Source organism: Lipotes vexillifer, unplaced genomic scaffold, assembly GCF_000442215.2.
Source record: "Lipotes vexillifer unplaced genomic scaffold, Lipotes_vexillifer_v1.1 scaffold807, whole genome shotgun sequence".
Lineage (NCBI taxonomy): Eukaryota > Metazoa > Chordata > Mammalia > Artiodactyla > Lipotidae > Lipotes > Lipotes vexillifer.
The window spans coordinates 292,197-305,230 of record NW_006773069.1 but is presented as its reverse complement, the minus strand read 5'-3'; the positions used below and the strand labels follow the sequence as shown (position 1 = coordinate 305,230).

The 13,034-nt window shown below is 42.5% G+C and overlaps 1 long non-coding RNA gene across 1 annotated transcript in view; it reads right to left on the bottom strand.

The window, feature by feature from the left end:
• Positions 1 to 2,427: 2,427 nt before the first annotated feature.
• The window catches only part of LOC103084182 (uncharacterized), a 174,477-nt gene continuing 163,870 nt past the window's right edge, over positions 2,428 to 13,034 (bottom strand). The window contains exon 3 of the long non-coding RNA XR_456920.1: positions 2,428 to 2,981. This is a non-coding gene — a long non-coding RNA (uncharacterized LOC103084182). The remainder of the gene's footprint in view (positions 2,982 to 13,034) is intronic.

Sequence of the window (13,034 nt, the reverse complement as noted above, 5' to 3'; positions counted from 1 at the left end):
TTTTCTTCTTCAATGTCTTGCCTATAGTAGGAGGGAAAGAATTAAAATTCTTTGAATATCTCCTACAAGTCAAGCACCAGCACAACACTATACCTTAATTTATAGCCTCACAACAACACTATGGGGCCCAGGCATTACTATTTGTGTTCATTTAATAGGTGAGGTTAGAGTTGTTTAGGGTCATACAGTAAATGAAGGATCTGGCATTGGGACCTACCCAGACAACACATACTCAATATGAACTGCTGTGAAAGGGCTGCTCATGTCTGAGGAACAGGTGGCTGTTTTCAATATGCAAAAGTCGAGATGGAGCAACTAATTGGATGTTTCAGAATATTTCATGTCAGGTTTTACTTAACAGTCTAGCTATTCATTTATCACTTTCATTCCACTGAGTCTATAAAGATTTAGCTTGAGGTGTATCTATACTTGGTGAGAAGAGGCTTTGAAGATGTTAATTGTGCTTTCCACATGATGAGGGTCCTGCACATCCAATAAGTGTCTGCTGTTGACAAATATTATGGAATCTGACAGGAAGGAGATTTTCTGAAGATAGTTATTTCAGTCAAATCATCACCTGTCACTGGATCACTGGACAAAGACAGATGCCAAATGTACCAAATGTGTGCCACAACACCAAACAATCTTTTAAATAACAAAATCTTATTTTTATTTTTTACAGAAATTCAGATATTCCAACAAATTTCTTTATATCCTGGACCTTAAAAAAATTACACACAACTTTTGGACGCAATACAACAGAACAGAATGAGAAAGGGAGTCACTTTTTTTAAAAAAGATAAAAACATACTTCGTATACTTAACATTTAGTGATTTACATGTGTATTACCTATGTACAAATGGTACACTGTCAGTGACCCATCTTCAGAGCACTATGGTATGCTAAATTACACTTAGGTTGTATGGAAAAAATTTCTTAAAAACATTTGTATGTGGGTAGGAAGCACTTTTTCATTTTCATAAACACCACTATTAGTGTTGTAGGACTCCCAGTGGGATCTGTAATTTACATTGATTAGAGAAAGCCAATACCTTCTATTTTCATTATAGATAAAATAGAGAGGTACCTCCCTTTAAATCAAAAAATGAATTCTTGAAAAGTTGTGTGTAATTGAATTTAGTAAGCAGGGTGTTTTGAATGCAGTGGGAGAGTTAATATTTAAAGCAACAAATAACTCCCAGAACGGCTAATACTTTAGAGATAGTAAGTATTCCCCTAATTTGGTTCTTTAGAAAATCCATATCTTTGTGAATTGAGTTTCACATATTTGACTGTATCTGTAATATACTTTTTAGCCATTTGAAACATAATCTCATTTACGGTGAAAAGATGTAGTACCAGAAACATTTGGCAAAACTAGGAGTGTGGTCCTAATAGAGACAGGGTAAGAGAAAACAACCATGATCTGTATCTTGCTTGATTCTTCTTGTACTATCCTGTCTGCTCTTCCAGTGATATATGCTAATTGGATCTTAATTTCGAGTCTAAAAATGAAGGCATTCTACATGTTCATGTTTTCTGCTCAGGTATAGCACATGGTTTGGCTTACACTGATTACCCCACACATACATTTTAGCTTGTTTTCATTCTCAAGCAATTGGCTACTTCAATATTAAATATTTTTCTGTTGTTGCATATTGGCAGGATATGTGGTGAGGGTGGTGGTGGGGGAAGCCTGGGAGCAAAAGACAGCTGAAGACAACTGATCATTTGTCACTACTTCTAAATGCCAACCAACTGAAAAACAATTGAGTCTTCTTGAAACCAACATTAGTAAACAAAAAGGCAACTTACTCCTATCAAGTTTCCTATCAAGTTTCTTCTGTATAAGTTTATATTCATTTATTTCTAAGGCTATTAAATTATTATTTATTTTGTTAGTACCACTCACTGTCATTTAGAAATGGGTTTAATGGAATGGTGTTTTTTTAAAATAAAAATGAGTGCCTGTCAGTAAGGGAAAGAACAGATATGGATTTCTGATGTTATGTACGGCAAAGAAATAGGAAAAAAGAAGGTATTTTAGATGCTATTTATAAAGTATACTAAATTCCTATGCATATATTAGGGAGAAATAGAAAAAGTGTTTATTTGATAGCAGCCTATATATTATATGTGAGCATCCAAGGTGAAAATGAGCTTTCTATATTTTTCAGAGTTCCTTGATGCTGTTTCCTGAAAGATAGGGAAATCTATGTTGCTCGGGAAACTATGATGTAAAGATGTACTTCCTGTAATATACAGCTTGATGGAGTAATAGTATATGTCAGAAACACTTTCTCAGTAATAACACGTACAGACAGATTAAACTGAACACAGAATTGGTAAAAAGTTTGAAGCGTTACATCTCTTAACCGAGTGGTTTTAACTAATTACACAGTGACATAAATGAACGGCAGACATGGGAACCAAAGGTCATGGCTCCTATGAAAACATTCACAGGCATTTTCCAAGATGCTTCCTCCATAACTGATGCTTGATCAGCTTCTTGGCTATTGAAATAGGAATAATTTAGGAGGGACTGCCTTTTTTAAAATAATCTTTAAAGATTAAAGCTTTCTGTTTTCTGTTTGATTAAAAAAGGACAGTTAACAAACTTCAGTACATATATATTTTACATGTTAATTCTAGCACATTTATATTCCTTTTCCTTAAAATATTTCCTGAATGTGATTTCTCATGAATATTATCTGCTCTTATTCAATGACAGTTTCCAATGAGCTGGTGTTTAATCCGTGATCATATCTCCTTCCAGAAAATCACTCCCATCTCTGCCGATCTAGATTTAGAAGGTGCTTTGACAGTGGACGCTTCACTCTCGCCCATATCCATCTCGGTACTCTGATCTCTCCCAAGCGTCTTCCTTCTCGATGTTGATGTACAAAAGCTGTTATTCAATTTGTTTAGCTGTTATTTGATTTGTTTTGTGCTCATTCTAGAGAATATTGGCTTAGCAGAACTGCAGAAGGGGGTACGGGGTGGGGAAGAGAAAGAGAAAAGAGAGAAAGAAGAAATGCATCATTTTCTGTCCTCAAGATTTTTGTGCATATTTGTCACGGAAAAACCACAGCAACAAATGGCTCAAATGCACTTTAGATTTGTTATCAAAAAAGACTTGAAAAGTTTGAGGTTTCTGGTCCATTAAACAAACAGCCCAGTCTTCCTGGTGAGGGGATCCCCTGATAACCCAGACATGCATATTCCCTATGTGTGGGTGAAGATTACAGGCTGCTTTGAAAGAGCAAGGAAGAACGCAAAATGATCCCAAGCATCACTGATCTTTCTGCCTGGCATAGAAAATGTCTCCTTGAGTATTTTCCTTTTTCTTCCAAGTTTTACTTTATTATCCAATCAACATTATAACAGCTACAAAAGGAATGATTATAAAGATGAATCATCCATGATCCAATCACCCTGAGACACGAATGGTTTTCTTCCCATGTCTCTTTCTATTTCTTATCTAAAATGTGCACTTATTTGGTACAGTAGGACTCACAGTATAGATGACATTTTTAACATTATATTAAAAACATATTTCCTGCGTTTCCACTCTGCATCACCAGCATCAGTTTCTCATGACTGCATAATGTTCCATTCCATTCTCATTCCTCTCCAGTCCATGCTCAACATTACATTCTCAATGATTTCACAAATGTCACATATGTAGGTAGGTTTCTGTTTCTTTTGTTATTATCAATAATGAATATCTTTGCATATAAAACTATTTGTTCTCTTAAATTCTTTCTTTAGGACAAATGCTCAGGGGATGGCTGCTTTTTCTTTTCTCCAACATATTAGGGACTGTGCCTGTATTGATAGAGACCACAAACAGTATGATCGACTCCATTCTTTGTATGATTTTCATAGACTTTGGCACTGTTGACCAGGGCTTAAGGGCACGTTATATATTGTGAAGATGGGTCAGTGCACCTAGTTGGCCAGATTGGGGCTGAAAGAAAACAGCCTGTTGGGTTTTGCATCACAGAGCACTTAGAAACATATTATAATGAAACAATTGGCCCATTATTCAGTTTTAGTCCTCGTTTCACATCTCAAGATTATGCTTTTTGAATAAGTGCTTAGGGAAACCTCAAAGATTCTGTCGTTGTTTCTAGAATTTAGCCCCTTGTTGTTTTCCAACATGCTTTAAAAAATTTTAATGCATTTTATGATTTTTAACGAACTTCTCTGAGAGAAGTTGCTTTAATGTACCCGGACTACCCAGGGGATAATTGAAATGTGATCATGCCATAATGATGATTAGTCTGTAATGATTCTTTGCGCTTGAATCATGCTGGCAGAGTGATTTCTTCAGATAAGCAACATAAGCAAAAGCCATCCATGGACTTTACACAGTGCTACAGGCACTTCTGAACTTCGTGTGGTCGTTGTTGCTGTGTCATGGAGGTGCTCTTGCTTGATGGTATCCAAAGTTGGGCTTGTGGGTCCGTGATTCCACTACTCCAGCGTAATTCACTCACTCTGCATAATTTTCTATTTAAAATCGACAAAGCTGCATGCCTGGGTTTTCGAGTAAGATTTGTGAAAGGTGCCAGTGGGGGAGGGGAGGAGGAGTGGGGCTGTAAGTGTAGGAAGGAGAACAGGGAAATGAGCGATGAAAAGTGGCCGTGTGTGTGGAAGAGAAGCTAGTCCCGGGAAGTGTACTTCTCAGGACTATACGTGTGTGATGTAGGGCAAGAGGGATGTGAGAGGGAGTCCCCATTGTCTTAGGTTTGCAAATGAATACCCTGATTTCAATGACAGAAAAGCCTGACGTGGTGTGAACCATTTGTTGGCATCTCGGAAACAGACTCCTGCTTTCTGTTTCCCCAGCTCTAAGCTGCCTGATTTGGCTTTATAACATCCCACTGGGCTGAAAAGAGAGCAAACAGGGGTGGAAGGGCTTTAGATCAGGGCTTAAGTTCTGACACCCAAGCCTGGGGAGAAGGGTACCTACAGGGTAGGCACCTCCCTGGGAAGATCCTGAGCCTTCTTGTAGGAAGGGAACCTCTGTGGCCAGTCTCACAGGGTTTCCTGTTTATGGCCCACCATCTGGGCCCATGGCGGAGGGGCAGACCAGGACAAGTCGTTCATCACCAACCCTTCCTGGATCTGCTTTGGCCTTGGGTCACGGGTAGCCTCCGTGTAGCCAAATGCCTCACTGGATCCTCACTGGATCCCTCACTGTAATCTCACCGTCGATTACTCGGCCCTTCCTTCTTTTTTTTTTTTTGCAGTATGCTGGCCTCTCACCGCTGCGGCCTCTCCCGTTGCAGAGCACAGGCTCCGGACGCGCAGGCCCAGCGGCCATGGCCCACGGGCCCAGCCGCTCCGCGGCACGTGGGATCCTCCTGGACCAGGGCACGAACCCACGTCCCCTGCATCGGCAGGCGGACTCCCAACCACTGCGCCACCAGGGAAGCCCCCTTCCTTCTTAAAGTTCTCTTCTTTGTTGACCACTGTCCACATTGGAACTATACTCCACACCCTCAGTACTAACCTTGGGTGGGGAGGGGAGGAGTGAATGGGAAAAGAGAGAGTGAAGCCTGCAAGCCAGGCCTGGATTAGGGGAGGCAAGTGGGGCTCCTCGGGTACGAGATTTAAGGAGGCGCTCACTCTCAGGGTCGTGCAAATGCAGGGCGAGGGCCTCCTTAAATTTTGCATGCCAGGATCCTCATTTGCCTCACCCTAGTCCCAGTTCTGCTGTGAGCACAGGCTGCACTGTCAGGAGGCCTCCTGGGAAAGCTGGCTGGGCTGGGGTTACTCAGACACGGCTCCCTAGTGCGCGACGCCACCATGCAACAGGACCCCTGGGGCATGTGAGAATTCTGCAGCCTGTGCTAGGCTAAAAGAACCAGCATCTGTGTTCCAGGGTTGATCAGAAGACCAACACTCCTTATACAATACCAGGAGAACACTTTGCCAAAGGAGTGCAATTAGAATTCTATAGCAATCACTTAAATGGCCCGCACAAAGAATTTTCCACCTGAAAGCTTGGCAGGGGCTAGCCCTTCAAACAGACGTGTGAAGCCAGCAGGTGGAATAGGATAAAGGGCAGGGTTTCCCTCTCCAGATGTTACTGTCACTCCTTCTGCCTAATAATTCTGAGACACCAGGGCCGTCTGCAGAATTTGGTGGCAGCATTAGCATGGTTACACTGTGATCTTCGCTATGTAAAACATTCTGCTTTTTTCAAAACTTTTGCTAACATTTCCCAAGCACCGTGGATGTTGCAAAGCTCAGGGGAGGCGATTTAAAAGCTGTCATCTTCTCCCAGGTTTGTACAGAGCAGGGCTGAATAAATAAGTCATTCAATGCTGCTGTGGATCTTTGTTCAGCCGGGTTTGTCCTTGTAACACGTCATGGGCTCCGAGTCGCCCATGTTCCATTTCCAAAGGGCTCTTTGCAAACCCTTTACGAAGCTGTCATTTGAATCGCTGTTCATGACAGCAGCATTTATAACGGCCACATTGTCCAGGCTGTCTAAATGCTGTGGTGTTGCTGAATTTTCTGTGTTTGCCGGCTTTGAAAGGTCTCCTGTGATCTGCTTCTGCGTATTGTTCCTATCCGACCTATTCAGTTAGGGCTTGGAGCTCCCACTGTCAGGATAGCTGAGGGGCAGGCACTGTCTAAGTGAGAAAAATGCTTCGTGGGGGTGGTCAGGCTTTTAGCAGAATAGCTTGCTGAATCTTTGTTGTGAAAATGAGTAAGGGCGGAATTCCAGGCCATTTTTTTCTCATCGGCTATACAAGCTTAGTCATCTTCTCTCACTCTATTGTTTCAAACTGTGCCCACCTCCGATGATAGTGCCTTCTGACACCCTTCATCTCTGGGAGGTTGAATACACTCCCCTGGAAATAACATCTCACCAGCTACACCCTCAGGTGGTGTAGACAGGATCTGCCCTACAGTGGGTGTGGCAGGGCAGAGCTGGCTGCAGATTCTCTGCCTTTCCTCTCCTTGAGAGATGGGGTCTATGTTCCCCTCCCCTTCAATCTGGGCTTTAAGAGTACTGGTGGTTTATTTTTTAACATGGTAAAAGAAAAACACATAAATTACAATTTACCATCTCAACCATTTTGAAGTGTACAGTCCAGTGGTGTTCAGTATATTCACACTGTTGTGAAACAGGTCTCCAGGACTTCCCATCTTGCAAATCTGAAATTCCATACCCATTACACAACATCCCCCTTTCTCTTAGTAAAATACCCCCATCCCTTAGTAACCACCGCTCTGCTTTCTGTTTCTATGAATTTGATGCCTTTAGATAGCTCCTTTAAGTGGAATCATGCAGTATTTGTCTTTTTGCAACTGGTATATTTTACTTAGCATAATGTCCTCAAGGTTCATCCATGTTGTAGCCTGTGACAGGATTTCCTTCCTTTTTAAGGTGGAATAATATTCCATTATATGTATGTACCACATTGAGTTTATCCATTCATCTGTTGATGGACATTTGGGTTGCTTCCACCTCTTGGGTGTTGTGCATAGTGCTGCTATGACATGGGTGTGCAAATACCTCCTCAGCACCCTGCTTTCAATTCTTCTGGATATATACCCAGAAGTGGGATTGCTGGATCATATGGAAGCTCTGTTTTTAATTTTTTGAGGAACCTCCATACTGTTTTCTCTTGCACCATTTTACAGTCCCACTTATGGTGCACAAAGGTTCCAATTTCTTCACCTCTCTCTGACACTTGTTATTTTCTGCTTTTTTGAGACAAGCCATCCTAATGGGTGTCAGGTGATGTCTCATTGTGGTTTTGATTTGCATTCCTCTGATGATTAGTGATGTTTGGAACCTTTAGAGAACTGGCAGTTTCCGATTCCCCTGCTGGAGTGACCACATAGAGAGGCCTTGGTAGTATGTGGAGAGGGAGAATGGCCTGGCTGAGCCCACCTTCCCAGCCATTCCTGCAAGGGCCCCACCTATGCATGAAGCCTTCTTGGACCCTCCATACTTCTGATCTACCTGCCAAATGCCACAAAGTGACCCTAGCTGATGCTACATGGAGCAGAAGAACTGCTCAGCTAAACCATTCCCGAATTCCTGATCCACACAATTGTGAGATATAATAAAACTGGGTGTTAGTAGCCATCCTAATGGATGTGAGTTTTTTCAACAAAACTTTGACAAAATTTTAAGCCACTAAATTTTGGGATAGTTTGTCATGCAGCAAGAGATAACTGGAACAGTGGGCAGATGCCCTTTCTCTGCCCGTGGTTTGGATTTGCCACATTAAATACACTGTAAATGACACGAACAGCTGGACAGCCAGCACAATGCTCACAGGTCAGGGAGAGTGCGCCATCTTTGACTTGTGCGTTCCTTCCTGACACATAATTTCTAGAGGAGCAATACCTGAAACCCTGTCCTCCACCTACTGGTCTATCCATAGCCTCTCTCTGGGCAATCATTGGTTTGTGCCTCAGGTGGTCTAACTGTAGGGCATTAGGATCTGTGCTGAAAACAAATGCATGCTCACAACATAATTTTGGGCTGAACTAAGGCCTAACACTGATTTTGTTGCAGGTTGATTAACACCAGCACTATAGGTGATGAGAAGGTCTGAATTTGTTGTGATTGCACGTATCGATATATGCCCGTTGCTCATCTTTACTTGCAGGCCACCCTCCCACTCATCAATCCCCATCAGCACACTCTCTGGCCCGTGACTGCAGTGATGCAAGAAAACAGTGAGATAGGAAGCTACACACCAGTTACCAGCCCTTCGATATTCTCTAATGCCTTTTTACTCCAACCAGAAAGGTAACACCAGTACTTCTTCCTGGGCTTTATAATTCAGCTTGCATCCAAATTCTTAGTTGCTTGCGGCCTGGACTTTTCAATGGGCCTGGCTGTGACTGTACCTGCTAGGTGGCATCTATAGTTTCAGGGCTGGTGCCAGAGGCAGAGGGATGGGGACTGGGGAGAAAAGGAAAGGAGGACGAAGTATTATAATCTTTGGCTCTTTTCACATAGGACCAGTGACTATGTTTCCATTTTTAGAACAGAAAGCAAGATACAAAATAGAAATAACTTAGTCCTGAAGGCTTCCACCACCCTACCTGTCATAGTTCATTTTGGTTTCTTTCTATCATATTTCAGTTTATTTGCTTCATAGCACTATGCATGACCTGTAACCATCTCATGTATTTTCTTCTTTTCTGCCTTTCTCCCCCATGAGAATGTGAGCTCCAGGCCGTCAGCACCTCCTTTGTCTTGCTGAACGAACAGAAGAATTGAGAAACAGAAGAGCATCTCCCTCTCCCCTGCCAATAATCTACTAGGTCAGTGCTTCTCAAACTTCAATCTGTTTAAGAATTGCCCAGGTAGCTTGTTAAATATGCAGATTTTGATTCAGCAAGTTGGGGTGAAGCCTGGGAATCTGCATTTTTAACAATCTCCCAGGTGATGCTGCTGCTGGTCCCACACTCTAAGATGCAAGGCCCTGGAATGAGCTCCCTGAGGAGAGACTGTGTCCTATTCATCTGTGTACTCTCAGCTCAATGATGTGTTGGTATATAATAAGTGCTCAGAAGTTGTTTGTTGAATGAATGGCTGAAACCAACCAGTCACAGGAATCTATGAAAAACCCAGTAAAGCAAATCTTGAGAGACTAGGGGAGGTACTCAGTGACCTGAAACCTCAATGTGGACTTTTGGGGGCTTTCAATTCCTTCCACCTCCATTAAAGGGCTGGGCAGAGGGAGCCGAGGAGGGGGAGGGGTTCTCCTATCCTGAACCTACAAATAGAGATTTTAGCACTTGGTTGTCACAATTTTTTTTTTTGCGGTACGCGGGTCTCTCACTGTTGTGGCCTCTTCCGTTGCGGAGCACAGGCTCCAGACGCGCAGGCTCAGCGGCCATGGCTCACGGGCCCAGCCGCTCTGCAGCACGTGGGATCCTCCCTGACCGGGGCACGAACCCGCGTCCCCTGCATCGGCAGGCGGACTCTCAACCACTGTGCCACCAGGGAAGCCCCACAATAATTTTTTAAAAAATATAAATACACCGAGAGGTAGCTAAGAAATGAAACATGTACAGCCTGAGACAGACCTAGTACATTTTCTTTTTCCTTTCTTCACCTAGCTTCTCCTATTTTTTAGCCTTTATATTCTCTGCCTTTCTTTCTCTTTTTCTTTCTCTCTGTCTCTTCCAACTTCATTTCCATCTGACATACTATTTTGAACACAGGACAGTTGGAGGATAACTGCTCAAACTGTTTTTCTGACTCCTCATGCAAATCTTCTTTGTTGAGATGGGGCAGAAAATGGCCTAAGGATCAGGTCCTGGTGGCCTTGCACTATTCCTGTGTGCAAGGGACAACTCACCCTTGACATCAGGCACAACACTATCTCATATGACTTTTCCTAGAAAATAAATAATTCCTGAGGAGGAATTTCGATTGTTAATTCATGAACATCTCTTTTCTCTTCTTCCTCCCCTTGTCCCCATTAAGGAATACTGTAGAATCTATTAAAATCAAGAAAACAGGCACAATTACTTGGTAGGCTTCCCCCAGCATGTTGAGAATAGAATGTGGGTGCTGACTTATCAATCCTAACAATATTCACTGTCCAGTTTTAACAGGAAGCCATTCCGTACTTTACACAGGTTGAAAGGCTCTTAATAATGAAGTCCAAAGACACACCCGTCGGAGAGGGAGAGTGTAGTACCCTCATTCTTAGTGTATTTCACGAGAACTCATAGATTGGGTGTCAATCTTACTACATCATCCCTGCCTTAGTGACTTCTAAGCACTCTTCCGTGCATAGAAATTACAAATTTTTCATAGTTGGGTTGCCTTTGCATTTCATGAATATCCTGAAAATACGTGTGTAATGGGTTATATCTGCTCGGCCCTACAAAAATGTGTAACTTCATTCTGTCTTTGCAGATTGACTGTGATGTGCACCACATTCTGGTTTAATGCTTATTCAATAATAAAACTCTTTTCCTTTTCTACTACTTTTATGGAGAGATTTTCTGGGTTGGGGGACGATTTTGTTTTTAATCATATTACCCAGACAATGTATACTGATATATCTCTATTTGTGCACCTAAAGTCTTTCTTTAACGCCTGTCCTCTTTTAGGACAGAATTTACAATAAGGAAGGAAATGTCTTTTGAAAATTTCTCCGAGAGTGGCTAGAATCAGTTTTATTAAAAAGGGCTTTACTAACAATTACCTATTAAAGCTCAAATGATGCTCCCCTTTCTTCTAACTACTCTACAAGCGTCTGTGAAATTATGGTAAGGCACAACTCTTTAAAATCATCAACTCATCCTCTCCTTCAGGAAGTGGTGAGCCTTTTGTTTCTTAGGATGTGGACCTATGGTCTTGAGTGAGTTTTTAGCAGACAGAGTTCAAGGTCATGAGGCTTCACATGCACTTATTACCACAAATTTAACAGTCTTGATCCTAATTATCCATATGGGTATTGGTTGTAATGAAATAAGACATTCAAGTATGATGTATGCTTCCTCTCTAGACCAAAGGGAAGTAGACCACAGAGTTCATAAGGCAATTTATAATCAAGATCTAATTCACACACACACATACACACACACACACACACACACAGTAGCCCCTGTCAGAGGAGAAATGAAGAACTAATGCATTTGCAACAAGGATGGATGTGGAGGGCATTATGTTAAGTGAAATAAGTCAGAGAAAGACAAATACTGTACGATATCACTTATATGTGGCATCTAAAAAATACAACAAACTAGTGGATGTAACAAAAAAGAAGCAGACTCAGACACAGAGAACAAGCTAGTGGTTGCCAGTGGGGGGGGTGGGGTGGTGCCATATAGGGGTGGAGGAGTGGGAGGTACAATCTACTGGGTGTAAGATAGGCTCAAGGATGTGTTGTACAACACAGGGAATATAGCCAATATTTTGTAATAACTGTAAATGGAAAGTCACCTTTAGAAATTGTATGTATATATATAAAAAAAGACCTCATGCATTTAGCAAATGTGTAATCCATTACTGATGGGCTGACATCAGTTAGCCACAAATGACATAGCGGTACAGGAGGGACAGAGAACAGCTGAACTTCAGAACATTAGAGCTTTTTAAAATGCAGAAAGGAGTGGATTATTCTTCAGCATAGAACTTTTTAGAGATGACCCTTTGCTGTCAGATAAATCCATGTGCTCAGCACTGCCCAGGAGGCCTCCCGTGGCCTTACCACCACAGCCTCTCCTCATGGGTTCCCCACTTCAGACTGTGCTCTGGCCTCCTGAATGTGACCTGCGGGTCTCGGAAGGAACCCTCCAGGCCTTTGCCCCTTCTGCCGAAAAGCCCTTCCTCCCGTTCTCTGAGTGCCAAACCCCTCTCATGTCTCACATCTCATCTCAAGACACTAGTCCTATAGGATTAGGGCCCCACCCTTATGACCTCATTTATCCTTAATTACCTCCTGAAAGGCCATATCTCCAAATACAGTCATACTGGGGGTTAAGGCTTCCACGTATGAATTTGGGGGGATACAAGTCAGTCCATAACAATGCCTAAGGCTCCTTTCGAGAAACATCTGAGGTTTGTGGAGCATCTGCTGTGCACCGGGTGCTTGGGACACAGAGTACTATCAGAAGCAGCCCTTGCACTCACAGAGCTCACTGTCTAGCAGGACTAGGCAGGCTGGGTTAATGCATGACTGGTGCAAGATGGGGACCAAAAGAGAGAAGGAACAGGTCAGAAAATGCCAGGAGAAAGAAGAGAAAGTGACACCAGGGGTGCGCATGCATGTAAAAAATGCCATGTGAAGACACAGAAAGAAGATGGCCATCTGCAAGCCAAGGGGAGAGGCTTCAGCAGAAATCAAACCTGCCCACATCTTGATCTTGGACTTCCAGCCTCCAGAACTGTGAGAAAATATACTTTTGTTTAAGCCACCTAGTCTGTGGTATTTTGTTATGGCAGTCCTAACAGACTAAGACAGGTGTCAACAAGGCTAACCCCCCCCCCCCCCCTCCCTTTTTTTTTTTTTTTTGCAGGTAA